This window comes from Pantherophis guttatus, chromosome 17, assembly GCF_059756535.1.
Source record: "Pantherophis guttatus breed Tessera chromosome 17, ASM5975653v1, whole genome shotgun sequence".
NCBI classification, from domain to species: Eukaryota; Metazoa; Chordata; class Lepidosauria; order Squamata; family Colubridae; genus Pantherophis; species Pantherophis guttatus.
In genome coordinates this window covers 13837707-13850247 of record NC_142079.1, presented here as the reverse complement: position 1 = coordinate 13850247, position 12541 = coordinate 13837707, and the positions used below count along the sequence as shown (strand labels likewise).

At 47.6% G+C, this 12541-nt stretch overlaps 1 protein-coding gene across 20 annotated transcripts in view; it reads right to left on the bottom strand.

Annotated features, from left to right (window-relative positions):
* NCOR2 (nuclear receptor corepressor 2) overlaps positions 1-12261 on the bottom strand; it is a 234631-nt gene extending 222370 nt beyond the window's left edge. For 17 of the 20 annotated variants that reach the window (XM_087880061.1, XM_087880062.1, XM_087880070.1 and 14 more), the window contains exon 1: positions 11336-12227. The gene's annotated coding sequence lies outside the window, so the exon portion shown is untranslated. Of the gene's footprint in view, positions 1-11335 lie in introns of all 20 variants that reach the window. The other 3 variants (XM_087880078.1, XM_087880077.1, XM_087880079.1) reach the window with 1 other exon arrangement.
* Positions 12262-12541: the final 280 nt, after the last annotated feature.

The window sequence follows — 12541 nt, the reverse complement described above, 5'->3', positions numbered from 1 at the left end:
CATCTGCAAGGTGGAAGTTGGATGATCGGTTGGCTTTTTTTTTTTCCCCCACTTAACCCAAAATCATTTCAAGAAGAAATCTGACAGATGCATCTCTTGGCAGAGTGATGGTGGAAACGGAAGTGTGGCTTTTGCAAAAAACTAGGACTAGGACCAGAAAACCTTTCAATTCTTACAAAAAAAAAAACAACCCAAAAATCAGGATGCGAAAGTTGTCCGTTTCTAACCCGGGTGCGAGAAAGTCACTCAAAATTTCCTCCCCGAGACTTTTGCAAAAAGCTAAGGTGCTAAGAAAGACCTTTACAGTTGCATTTTTTTTTTTTAAATTTTAAAAGATTTCTAAAAAGGAAGATAAAACGAAGACAAAATCGGAGAAAGCTAGAAGGAGAATTTGCTACGCCCACCCACTTCGCACTTCTGGAAATATCTTTTCGAGATTTTTCAAGCTGGCCAACCGATTGTTGTGTGTCGAGCAAACAAAACCACCTTTGCTGGTGTTGAGCTTAAGTATCTCAGCCTTGGTCCTTATCATCAACGGTTCCTAACAGCCGCCACCGACATCGATCGGCCTCAAAACTGGGGAGAGCAAATAAACCCACCCCCCAAGCGGGGGACCAATTTTAGTAAAATGGGGGATGATGATGTCCTTAAGTGGGGAACAAAATAATACAAAATTTCCAGGGAGGGTGCTCCAATCACCAAGAGAGGAAGAATTCTAGTCTCGCCTTAAGCGTGAAAGCCAGCTGGGTGACTTTAAGTCAATCACCAGGAGACTGGGAGTTCTAGTCCCGCCTTAGACATGAAAGCTGGATGGGTTACTTTGGTCCAATCACCAGGAGACTGGGAGTTCTAGTCCCGCCTTAGACATGAAAGCTGGATGGGTTACTTTGGTCCAATCACCAGGAGACTGGGAGTTCTAGTCCCGCCTTAGACATGAAAGCTGGCTGGGTTACTTTGGTCCAATCACCAGGAGACTGGGAGTTCTAGTCCCGCCTTAGACATGAAAGCTCTGAGTTCAAGATTGGGACAGCCATTGATCTGGAATGGCATAGGGCAGTGATAGCTAACCTTTTTTCCATTGCGTGCTCTGTGGGGAGCGCAGAGGGGGTTCACACACACACATGCCCACATCCATAATTCTATGCACCCCCCGCGAATGCGCGCAACACCACCACCACCCCGCGCTCACCCCGCTTTTGGCACACAATGCCACGGTGAGCCCAATAGGCCCATTTTTTGCTCTCCCCAGTTGGGAAACGTGCTGTTTCCGGCCTCCCCAGGCTCCTAGAAAGGCTCTGGGGAGAACAAAACACAGGCCTTCCCCACCCCCCCAAGGCCTTCCGGAGGCCGGAAACAGCATGTTTCCTGACTTCTGGTGGGCCCAAAAGGCCTGAAAATCAGCTGGCCAGTGCGCACGTGCGCGCCGGAGCTGATCTCGTGTGCCCACTGATATGGCTCCGCGTGCCACCTGTGGCACGCGTGCCATAGGTTCGCCATCACGGGCATACGGTCTCCGGCTTGAGCAGGGGTGGACTAGACAGCCTCTAAGGTCCCTTGCAACTCTGTTTTTCTATATTCTGCTTGCTTTCTGATCACCACAACACACACCACAAAGATCGCCTTCTCCATGAATCTCAGGAAAGATCTGTGAATGTCTATCAAACCTGGGTCTCCTGCTTGAGCAGGGGGTTGGACTAGAAGACCTCCAAGGTCCCATCCAACCATGTTATTCTTCTGAAGACATAGGGATGTTATCTTTTTGTGTAGAGGTAGTTTTGTTGTGTAGTAGTTTTGTTGTAGAGGATTTGTATGTTTTCCCAATTTTTTTTTAATTAAATATTTCTAAAAAGGAAGATTAAAAACAAAGGCAAAGTAAGAGAAAGGGATCAGAGAAAGGTAAAAGTGCAAGAAAGAAGAGGGGGAAAGTAAAAGGAAAGTAGAGAAGGAAGTCACTTCTGATCTTCTTTTCAGCAGTTATAAGAACAATTTTAAATTTACTCTGTACTGAAACCTAGCTCTCTTTTATCATCCATCCTGTCTAATCATTAAAACCATAAATTGCAAGTTCATTTTTCCCCGGTTTTCGTGCCAAAAGGCCTATAATTGTTTTCCAGGCAGGAATCAACTATTATCTTTTCTCTAATCAAAGTCAATTTAGACAGCTCAGCAAGTTCCATCATCTTCAGCAACCTTGGGTGGCATTTCCAAATCTTTCCAACTTTGCGCAATCACCTCGCTCCACTTATCATGTATGAAAACCGGGTCAAAACTCACTTAACAAATGTCTCACTTATCAACAGAAAGTTCGGGCTCAATTGTAAGTAGAGGACTACCTGTATCAATTCTTAAAATCCTCTGCATTCACGTTATGTGTCTGAAGCTGGAATTTTCTAGCTTTTTTACAGGTTCACACATACAATCAAATGCCTCCGTGTTGTCTACATTTGCAACATAAATGTTTTCAGTCAAGTAAGTATCATCCACTAAAGCTGTAATTGAATGGGAAATGGTGGCGCTAAAGAGTTCAAAAGTTTTATTTATTTATTAGTTCAATTTATATGCCGCCCTTCTCCGGAGACTCAGGGCAGTTTACAATGCGTTAAGCAATAGACAATTTTGCTTCCAATCATGGTTAACTATTATTTTCCATGAGTGTCTTGTTGGAAGATGTTGACTTGGCCAATCTAAACTTGGCTTGTTTCAAGAACTTTGCTGTAATCAATCAAGTCTTGGTAGGTCTTGTGTTTTTTTCAGAAGGGATTGTGTAAACCAAGGTACTATAAGCCAGTTTAGGGCTTCCTTAATGTGCAAACCCAACTAAATGTGGCTTATGGAAATCATGATTAACCCACGACTCCACAACATGTGCGAATTGGCCTCTAAGCTACAGATGCTTTACTTCTGGATCATTTTGCTCTCAACTTACTCCACCAAGCAAAGGTGTGTGTAAAAACGTGAGTGTAAGCCAAGCCAATTTGACAATGTGCAAACCCAACTAAATCTGGTTTATGGAAAGCATGATTAACTCAAAGCTTCAAACCATTTGTGAATTGTTTTAAGCTACACTTTGTTCCCAATGTACTCCAACAAGCAAAGGTGTGTGTAAAGAACGTGAGTGTAAGCCAAGGCACAATTTAGGGCTTCGTCAATGTGAAAACTCAACAAAATGTGGCTCTCAACTTACTTTGCTCTCAACTTCGTCCACCAAGCAAAGATATATATAAACATGCGAGAATGAAACAAGCCATGGTTTAGGGCAGTGATAGCAAATCTTTTCGGCACTGAGTGTCAAAACGTTTGCATGGAAACATCACGCATGCACACATGCGCTCATCGAGGCCGGGCTCCGGAAAAGCCAAACTTCCAAGTCTAGCATGCATGCGCGCCCAACAATCAGCTGGCCGGAGCACATGTGCAGGAAGTTTTTCAGCACTGCCATGCGGATGAACACATCACACTTTGGAAAAGCCGAACTTCCGGGTTCTGACGCACATACGCACCCAACAATCAGCTGGCTGGTGAACATGCACACACCGGTTTTTGACACTGCCGTGCGCACAAAGAACAGTTGATCGTTGCGTGCACATACGCTCCAGAAACTCAAAAGACAACAGGCAGGGCCGCGCGCGCCAGGTTACATGGCTTTGCATGCCACTTTGTGTTCTGCCCCAGCTACGGATCCCAAAGAACAGAGTACACACAACCTCTGAACAAAACTTAGTTTACTCAAATAACGCAGTTTTAGCAAATGCTGGCTGTTAATAAGCGTTCTTAACAGCCTGCCAGAATTCCACAGATAAGATAGTCAGGCTTACTGGAGTTGGCAGAAAGCCCAGAAACAAGGTTGCAGAGAAATCCCAACGCGATGATTAGCGAAATAAGGTTGTTTCCTGCAGCTTGTTGCAAGCTGCGGTCTTTCTTAAATAGGCTAAGGGAGTGGCCAGTTAGTCCCAAGCCTTACTCTCGAGGAGACCTCCTTCTGAGGAACCACTCCTGCCTTTTGGCAGCTCTGCGCGTCCGTGTATTGAGAAGAGGCTCCTCCTCTTCATCCTTTTCACTTATGGGAGCTTCTGGAGGTTCTGAAGGCCCTGACTGAATCCCTGCCTCAGGCACCACATCTTCTCCAGCCTCCTCACTGTCCGACTCGAGCGCCGGCTGCACAGGCTACTGGCACAGCACCACACCAGCCTCCTCGTCATCGGGATCAGCAACAATCCACGCAGCCTGAACACTTTGGGCACATGTGCCATATAGGTTCACCATCACAGGTTTAGGGCTTCATCAATGTGCAAACTCAACTAAAAGTGTTTTATGGAAAGCATAATTAACACAAGACTCCACGTTACGTGTGAATTGGTCTCTACCTCTTAAGCTACATAGAAGTTGCTTTTCCTTCTGGTTGACTTCGCTCTCAACTCTTACCAAGTCCCAAAGGCACTTTTTGCAAAAGGCAACTGGACTTTCTTGGTTGTTTTCTCCAACAACATTTTGCTTCTCATCCCAGAAGCTTCTCGGATGAAAAGCGAAACCAAGAATGTTACAGGTAAGTCCTTGAATTAGTGATTGTTTGAAGTTACAACGGCACTGAAAAACGTTAACTTATGACTGTTTTTCACGTGATGACCGTTGCAGCATCCCCATGGTCGCACGGTCAAAATTCAGAACGCTTGGCAACTGGCGTGTACTTACGACGGTTGCAGTGTCACCCTTGTTGAGTGAATCTGCGAAGCCAGATTCACTTAACAACCGAATCAAACGGCACTTGAGCGCTTCTCTTAACCACGGTGGCAAGGAAGGTCGTAAAATGGGGCGAAACTCAACTATCTCGGTAAGCAGGAGAGATTTTGGCTCAATTATGGCCGTTAAGTTCCTCCAAGCAAAGCTGTATGTAAGCACACGAGAGTGAGAACAGACGTATCGAACCACACTTGCGGGTGAACACCGAGCCTGGTCTCCAGGGAAAATCCAAACCAGGAAAGGGAGCTTCCTTGGCCACACCCTAAACCAGGAGTCTCAAACTCGATTTCATTGAGGGCCGCATCACAGTTGTGTTTGATCTCGGAGGGCTGGGGGGAGCATGGCCGGAGGTGGGCGTGGCCATGGTAGACGTGGCCAGCTCAACGTCACTCATGTCAGAGGGGGACCTGTGGTGGCCAGGTGCTTAGGTAGGACTTCCCTGAGACCCACCTTCACTCTCATTATAATCTCCTTCCTTCCTTCCTTCCTTCCTTCCTTCCTTCCTTCCTTCCTTCCTTCCATCCATCCATCCATCCATCCATCCATCCATCCATCCATGGTGCACAGTGGTTAGAATGAGTATTGCAGGCAAACTCTGCCCACTACCAACAGTTCAATTCTGATCGGCACAAGGTTGACTCAGCCTTCCATCCTTCCGAAGTGCGTAAAATGAGGACCCAGATTGTTGGGGGCAACAAGCTGACTCTGTAAACCGCTTAGGGCTGTAAAAGCACCATAAAGCGGTATATAAGTTTAAGTGCTACTGCTTTTCTTTTTCCCCTTCCTTCCTTTCCTTCCTTCCCTTCCCTTCCCTTCCTTTTCTTTTTCCTTCCTTCTCCCTTCTCTTTTCTTCTTCCTCCCCCTCTTTCCTTATTTTTTCCTCCTTGCTCTCTTCCCATCTTCCCTTCTTTTTTTTTGCCCTTCCGCTTTCCCTTCCTCCTTTCCTGTCCCTTCTTGGATGCTCAAATGCAAAAGGGGAAATGTTTCTCCTTTTGTTTTTAGTTGGTTGTGATAGCCCCCTGCCAGCGAAAACGGAACCGGGAGGGGGGGGCAGAGGGCTGCAGGAGGCCGTTGTGGCCGAAAATGTTTTTGCCACAGGCTGGTCCTTTACTGTTTCCAGGCCGGCAATGTGGGCCAGATCTAAGCACCCCATGGGGCAGATCGGGCTCCCGGGCCTTGAGTTGGACACCCCTGCCCTAAACCAACCATCACTTTGGGAGCTCAGACACAACAATCTAGGGGCAGTGATGGTTAACCATTTTGGTGCCGAGTGCCCAGCGCGCGCGCGAATGCACACGCCTGAACCCCCAAAATGCAATGCGAGCACCCCCTGTGCATGCATCCCATCCCTGCGCATGTGCGTGCATCCCCCGCACATGCATCCCCGCCCCCCCCTGGGCCCCATTTTGGCTTCCAGGTTGATGCAGGAGGGTTTCCAGGCCCAAAACACCCCGTTGGAACCTGGAAGTCAAAACGGGGTGCGGGGATGCAGCGCAAGGCTCCCCACACCCCATTTTGGGCCTGGAAAGCCTCCTGCACCAAACTGCACCCCTCATGCATGTGCCCCACCCCACGGCACATGCGCGTGTGCGTCCCCCACATGTGTCCCACCCCCGTGCAAGAGACCTGAAGACCAGCTGGCCTACGGGAGGTGCACACGAATGCACGGTGGAGCTGTGCTCGGGCGACGGCTGGCGTGCCCGCAGACAGGGCTCTGCGTGCCACTTGTGGCACGCGTGCCATAGGTTCACCATCACGGATCTAGGGTTTCCATCCCTAGCAACACCCATTGGAGAACACTTTAAACCTGAGCCTGGTGGCTCAGCAGACTGATAGCATTGTGATTAACACCAGCTGTCTGCAATTACTGCAGGTTCGAATCTCGCCAAGGCTCAAGGTTGACTCAGCCTTCCATCCTTTCTAAGGTGGGTAAATTGAGGACCCAGTTTGTGGGGGCAATAAGCTGACTTTGTATAAATATACAAAAGGATGAAGGCTATTGCTTAACGCATTGTAAGCCGCCCTGAGTCTCCGGAGAAGGGCGGCATATAAATCAAATTAAAAATAATAAAAAAATAAAATAAAAATAAAAATAAACCAGAAGGCTCCCCCCCTTCTAAACCGTAAGATCAGTCAATCAACTCGGAACCGATTCTCACCACTTTGCAACCCTATCAGCCAAGAGAAGAATATGGGTAATCCTCGATTTATGGCCACAATAGAGACCAGCATTTCCATTGTTAAGCAAGACAGTTGCCAAGTGAGCTTTGTCCCGTTTTATGACCTCTCTTGCCAGTTGTGAAGTGAGCCACTGCGGTTGCAAAGTTAGTAACGCGGTTGTTAAGTGAATCTGGCTTCCCCGTCGACATTGCTTGTCAGAAGGGGATCACTTGACTTTTTTTTATATTTTTAAGGACCCACAAACTGGGTCCTCAATTTACCCACCTTAGAAAGGATGGAAGGCTGAGTCAACCTTGAGCCTTGGAGAGATTCGAACCAGCAGTAAATTGCAGGCAGCTGTGTTAATAACAGGGTGCGTAACCACTGTACTATCAAGGCTCTTAGGGAGAATATGAATGCAATAATTTGTTAGCATATTTTAGTTTTATGTTTGTGAATGCTATACCCTGTGCTTGTTCTGGGAAGTCTAGGGAGGGGGGGTGGGGGGGAAGGAGGGGAAGGGGGGTGGGAGGGGTTGAGGGGGGAAGGGTGGGGGGGAGAAAATGTTTGTATTTCCTATAAAACTTTTCAAAAAAAACCCAAAAGAAAGTAAAAGCCACATCAGATCAGATAATCCAAAGCGGGGGGGGGGTGTTAAACTCAAGGCCCGCGGGGTGCTTAAATCTGGCCCATGGGGGCGGTGTGGAAATAACAAAGGACCGGCCCACGGTGCCTGTGGCAGCCAAAATGGGGTGCATGGGGGGGGCACCCCGTGCGGCCCATTTTTTTTAAATTTTTTTTTTTAATTTGATTTATATGCCGCCCTTCTCCGGAGACTCAGGGCGGCTTACAATGCGTTAAGCAATAGCCTTCATACTTTTGTATATTTTATACAAAGTCAGCTTATTGCCCCCACAAACTGGGTCCTCAATTTACCTACCTTAGAAAGGATGGAAGGCTGAGTCAACCTTGAGCCTGGCGAGATTCGAACTTGCAGTAATTGCAGGCAGCTGGTCTTAATCACAATGCTATCAGTCTGCTGAGCCACCAGACTTTGGGGCACTGCAACCGTTGTAAGTACATGTCAGTTGCCAAGTGCCTGAATTTTGATCACGTGACTTGCAACAGTCATTAAGTGTGAAAACGGTCATAAGTTCCTTTTTTCAGTGCCTTTGTAACTTCAGTCACTAAATGAAAGGTTGTAAATTGAAGATTATATTCTGGAGGAAGACTTAAAGCACTCCCAATATTGGGGTGCCGCTAGCTGTGAACACAGGGGCTCTTTTACAGACTGGGCCCATTTATCTCACCTGGGCAAGCAACCCACCTATGTCCAGGGTCAAAGGTCAGCCATTCCTGATTTAATCTGCACCCCAACCATTCAGCCTGGTTGGGCTTGGCACCCATGGCAAATTAACCTGGTTTATATTACTGGGTTGGCATTCACAGCACTCAGCCAACCAAACCACATACCATGTTTCCCCGAAAATAAGACCCTGTCTTGTATTTTTTTGAACCCTGAAATAAGCGCTTGGCCTTATTGCCATGCGCTCAAAAGCCTGATTGGGCTTATTATCAGGGGATGTCTTATTTTGGGGAAAACAGGGTAATTTAACCCAAACCACATGAGAGTTTAATGCAGAGGTCTTCAAACTTGGCAGCTTTAAGACTTGTGGACTTCAACTCCCAGAATTCTCCAGCCAGCATACCATAGCTGGCTGGAGAATTCTGGGAGTTGAAGTCCACAAGTCTTAAAGCTGCCAAGTTTGAAGACCTCTAATGACAGTTTAACTATTAACAATTTAATAATTTAATCCGCATGTTAAGTTTTTTCCCAATCTTGGCAACTTTTAAGACACACGGACTTCAACGCCCAGAGTTTTAGCCACTTCATGTTTTTTCTATTTTCACAGACAGGCAAGTTGGAAAATGTGTTGCATTAAGATGCATAAAAAATAATAATAATAATAATAGCATTTTGGCCCAGCAGTCACTCTGACTTTTTCCTATTGCTTGAAGTAGAGCATTGCACAAGGAAACATAACACAGAATCAAAAACACTATTAACTTCAAACAGGGGTCCCCAAACTTGGCAGGGGTCCCCAAACTTAATTGTGGTTTTAAGTCAGAAATCTTCAAACTTGGCTGCTTTAAGACTTCTGCACTTCAACTCCCAGAATTCCTCAACCAGAAATTCTGAGAGTTGAAGTCCACAAGTCTTAAAGCGGCCAAGTTTGAAGATTTCTGACTTAAATCCACAATTAAAACCTCGGAAGATCTAGTCTGCCACGTGTCAAGCAAGCCTTTAACTATCTCTGCATAAGTTTCTACCTTAACAAGGCAAGGCTGTTTGGAAAAAATGAACCCACGGATGCTGAAAACAGCAATGACCCCCCCTCTGCTATTTTCCTACAAACAGGAGGATCCCTTGATTTTTTTTTCTCCAATCTGCACACCCACCCTGCAGCTCACGTGCAAACCCAGCCAAACCTGATCAATTCATTCACATTCCGCTTGTCAATTTCAAATACTTTTTTTTTGTTTGTTTTTGGGTGGTTTTAATTTTTTTGCAAGAGGTTATACACAGAGAAAAAACAGGGCAGGCCAACACAACTGGCTGATACCCTCACACACACACACACACAGGCTGGGTTCCACACTGCCAGTGCAAACCCACGCTCGCTTGCACACTTAAAAAGCTTTTGCTCCAACTTCATGAACTGCAGTTCCCAGCAGCCTCAGGGAGTAAAACACCATTTCCGCAGCCACCAAAAAAAAAAAGAAAGAAATGAAAAACGCGTGGAGCAACTCAGAGGAAGAAACCACCAGAAACAGGAACTCGGATTCCAAGACCTATAAACACTAGCAAAGACCAAATAAAAGGACACACACACACACAAAAACACAACTGCATTTAAATATCATCTATAATCAAGAAACACGCTAGGCAGCTTTGATAATACAGATCCGATGCAATTCAAAGCTGGGTGCATGCAGGAAGCTTTAACCCCGTTTCTGCTGTTTGCAAAGGCTGTGTAGTTCAGCTGTTACACTGTGGTTAAAAGAGGGACAAACAAGGTGATTTCCTAAAAGTTGCAATTTCCTTTCTTTCCCCCCCCCCCCCAAAACACACACACACACACACAAAACCCAGAGGGATCTCAAGCTAGAAAGTTGTCAATTGCTCCATTCAACAGGCCTGCAAGCCATTTCTGCAGTTGAAGGAACCCCTCTTCTTTGCTCTAAGATGGATTTGAAGATGCTGACCTGGGTTATAAGCGATTCGGTTTGTTCCAGAAACCCCGCTCTGCAAGGATGCACGCTGCACATCTGGGTAGCAGCCACAACTGTCCGCTTTTCATACTCAAGGCTTAGCAAGTGATCTCCCACTCACCCCCTGCAGAGTAGGCCCGTTAGCAAGGCAGAAGGTTCAAGCCCAATCGATACACACACACAGACACCCAACAAGGTCCATTCCCACGACCTGACTAACCCAGTCACCCCCAATGCAAAGGTGAACAAGGTTCAGGCCACCCGAAGACCCAAGAACTCGGCTCAGCTAACCTTGGTTAAGCTTTCTTTACCCAACCCTATCCAACCCAACCAAGATTTTCCATTTTTTTTTTCTAGCAAAGTTGAACCTGGCTTGGTCCCATTCACACAACTCCTAGTCAACTCCCATGGCTCCAAGGCCACGATTGCACCTAAAGACTACAGACCCCGTAGGAAACCTTAAGGCCCAGAGACCCTCCAAAACTTTTCCGTGTGTGTAGGGGGCATTTAAAGGAAAAGCACGCCCTTCCACCCACCCACCCCCCCCCAAAACACGCAGGCATCCATATTAATTAAAATTACTCAACCATTTAGCCGTCTAACCCAAAGTCTGGGTCTCGACAGAACTTCCTCTGGGAGCAGAAACACCTACCAGAAAAAGGGGAGGAAATATGTTTTCCTGGTCGGTCTAGACCCCCCTCCCCAAAACTTGTGTTGTGTGTGCGCGCGTTATACACACACGCGTGGTTTTCCACGCTCTGTTTTCCCCTCCTTTCCTGCTGCCACCCACCCCTCCTTTTTCTCTCTCCCCTGCGGGCGCCCGCTTGCAAATGCAGAGCATTTCCCCCCCCACACACACACTTTCCTCTTCAGCCGCCCCAAAAAGTGCTGAAAAGGACTCTCGCCGCTTATTTTTTGCGAGCCAAACCAATATCTACATCTATCTATGTGTATCAATTTTTGTTTTTCTTAAAAAAGAAGGGCAGATTTTACCCTGCGCCTTTTCCGGTGGGTTGGTTGGTTTGCTTTTTTTAAAAAAGAAACAAAAAACAAACCTTGCTACATATTTTATATATATTTTTTTTCGCGGAGAGAGAGTGAAACAACAACAAAAAACAAAGAGAAAGTGAGCTCCGCCAAGCCGCAGCTCGCCCTCCGACCTTACCTTACTGCCCAAGCCGCTCCGTTGCAAGGCCGCTGACCCCTCTTTTTTTCTCTCTCTCTCTCTCTCTCAACCCCAATAATAACACACACCAAAAAAAATAAAAAAATAAGAATAAGAATAATTCCTTGGACTGCGCATCCACAAGACGTCTCCAAATCCGAGCGAAGCTCCCAGTGGAGTGGATTTCGGGGGGTGGGGGGTGGGAGGAGAGGCAAGGGGTGTTTTTTAAGGAGGTTGCAAAAAAAAATATTTTAAAAAAAATCAAATGAAACACTTAAGCATCAAAAAAAAACAGAAGCAGCCAAAAGCAGATCCAAGGGAACGGCGCCACGCCGCGCTCTTCCTCCCTCGGGGTCCCCCGGAGCAGCTTCCCATGGGCTCGGCGCGGTGCGTAAAAATCCGAGAGAGAGGAGACCCGGCGCTCGGCTTGGCTTTGGGCTCGGCTGGAAGGGGGGAAAAGCTCCGTCCGCTTCGGGGGCCCGGAAATCTCTCCCTCCTCCGCCTCTCCTAAGATGTCTGAAGCTCCCAGCCGGAGGAGGAGGAGGAGGAGGAGAGGAGGAGGAGACACCAAAGCAGCAACAGCCGCCGACGCGCGCCCTGCAGTTTGTGGCTGCGTTTTTTTTTTGCAACGGATCTATTTGATTTGATTTTAATTTTTTTTTAATTTTTTTTTGCAAAGGTTCAACTTTGCGGAGAGCTCCGGCTGGGCTCCGCAGTGGTGGAGGAGGAGGAGGAGGAAGGGAAAGGGAGAGAGGAGGGGAAGGCAAGGAGGGCGCCCCCCCCCACACACCTTTTTTGCAGCCGCCGCAACAGCAGCAGCAGCAGAAGCAGCAGCAAAGGATTGCGCCCAGGCTGGGGCGCACGGTTTACAGCAGCCCTGGCTGGACACTTTAAAAGGGACCAACGCTGTCTCCGACACCTCTGACGCTGGGAGGGAGGGAGGGAGGGGGGAGGAAAGGGTGGAAGGTTAGCCCCCCCCAGTAAAAAAAAAGAGAGAGAGAACGGAAGGGGAGGTTTGGCTGGCAGGCTTGCGCCTCCCCCCCCCTTGCAGCTCTCCAAAAGGAGCAGTGGGCCACTTGGATGAAGGGGAGGAGGGGGCTTGGTGGGGAGGGGCAAGGGTTGGGGGAGAGGGGGACCCGCTGGGAGGTGCAGGTCCTGGGAGGCCATTTGCAGGTGGGGGGGACTATGGGGGGGGCATCCAAGCCA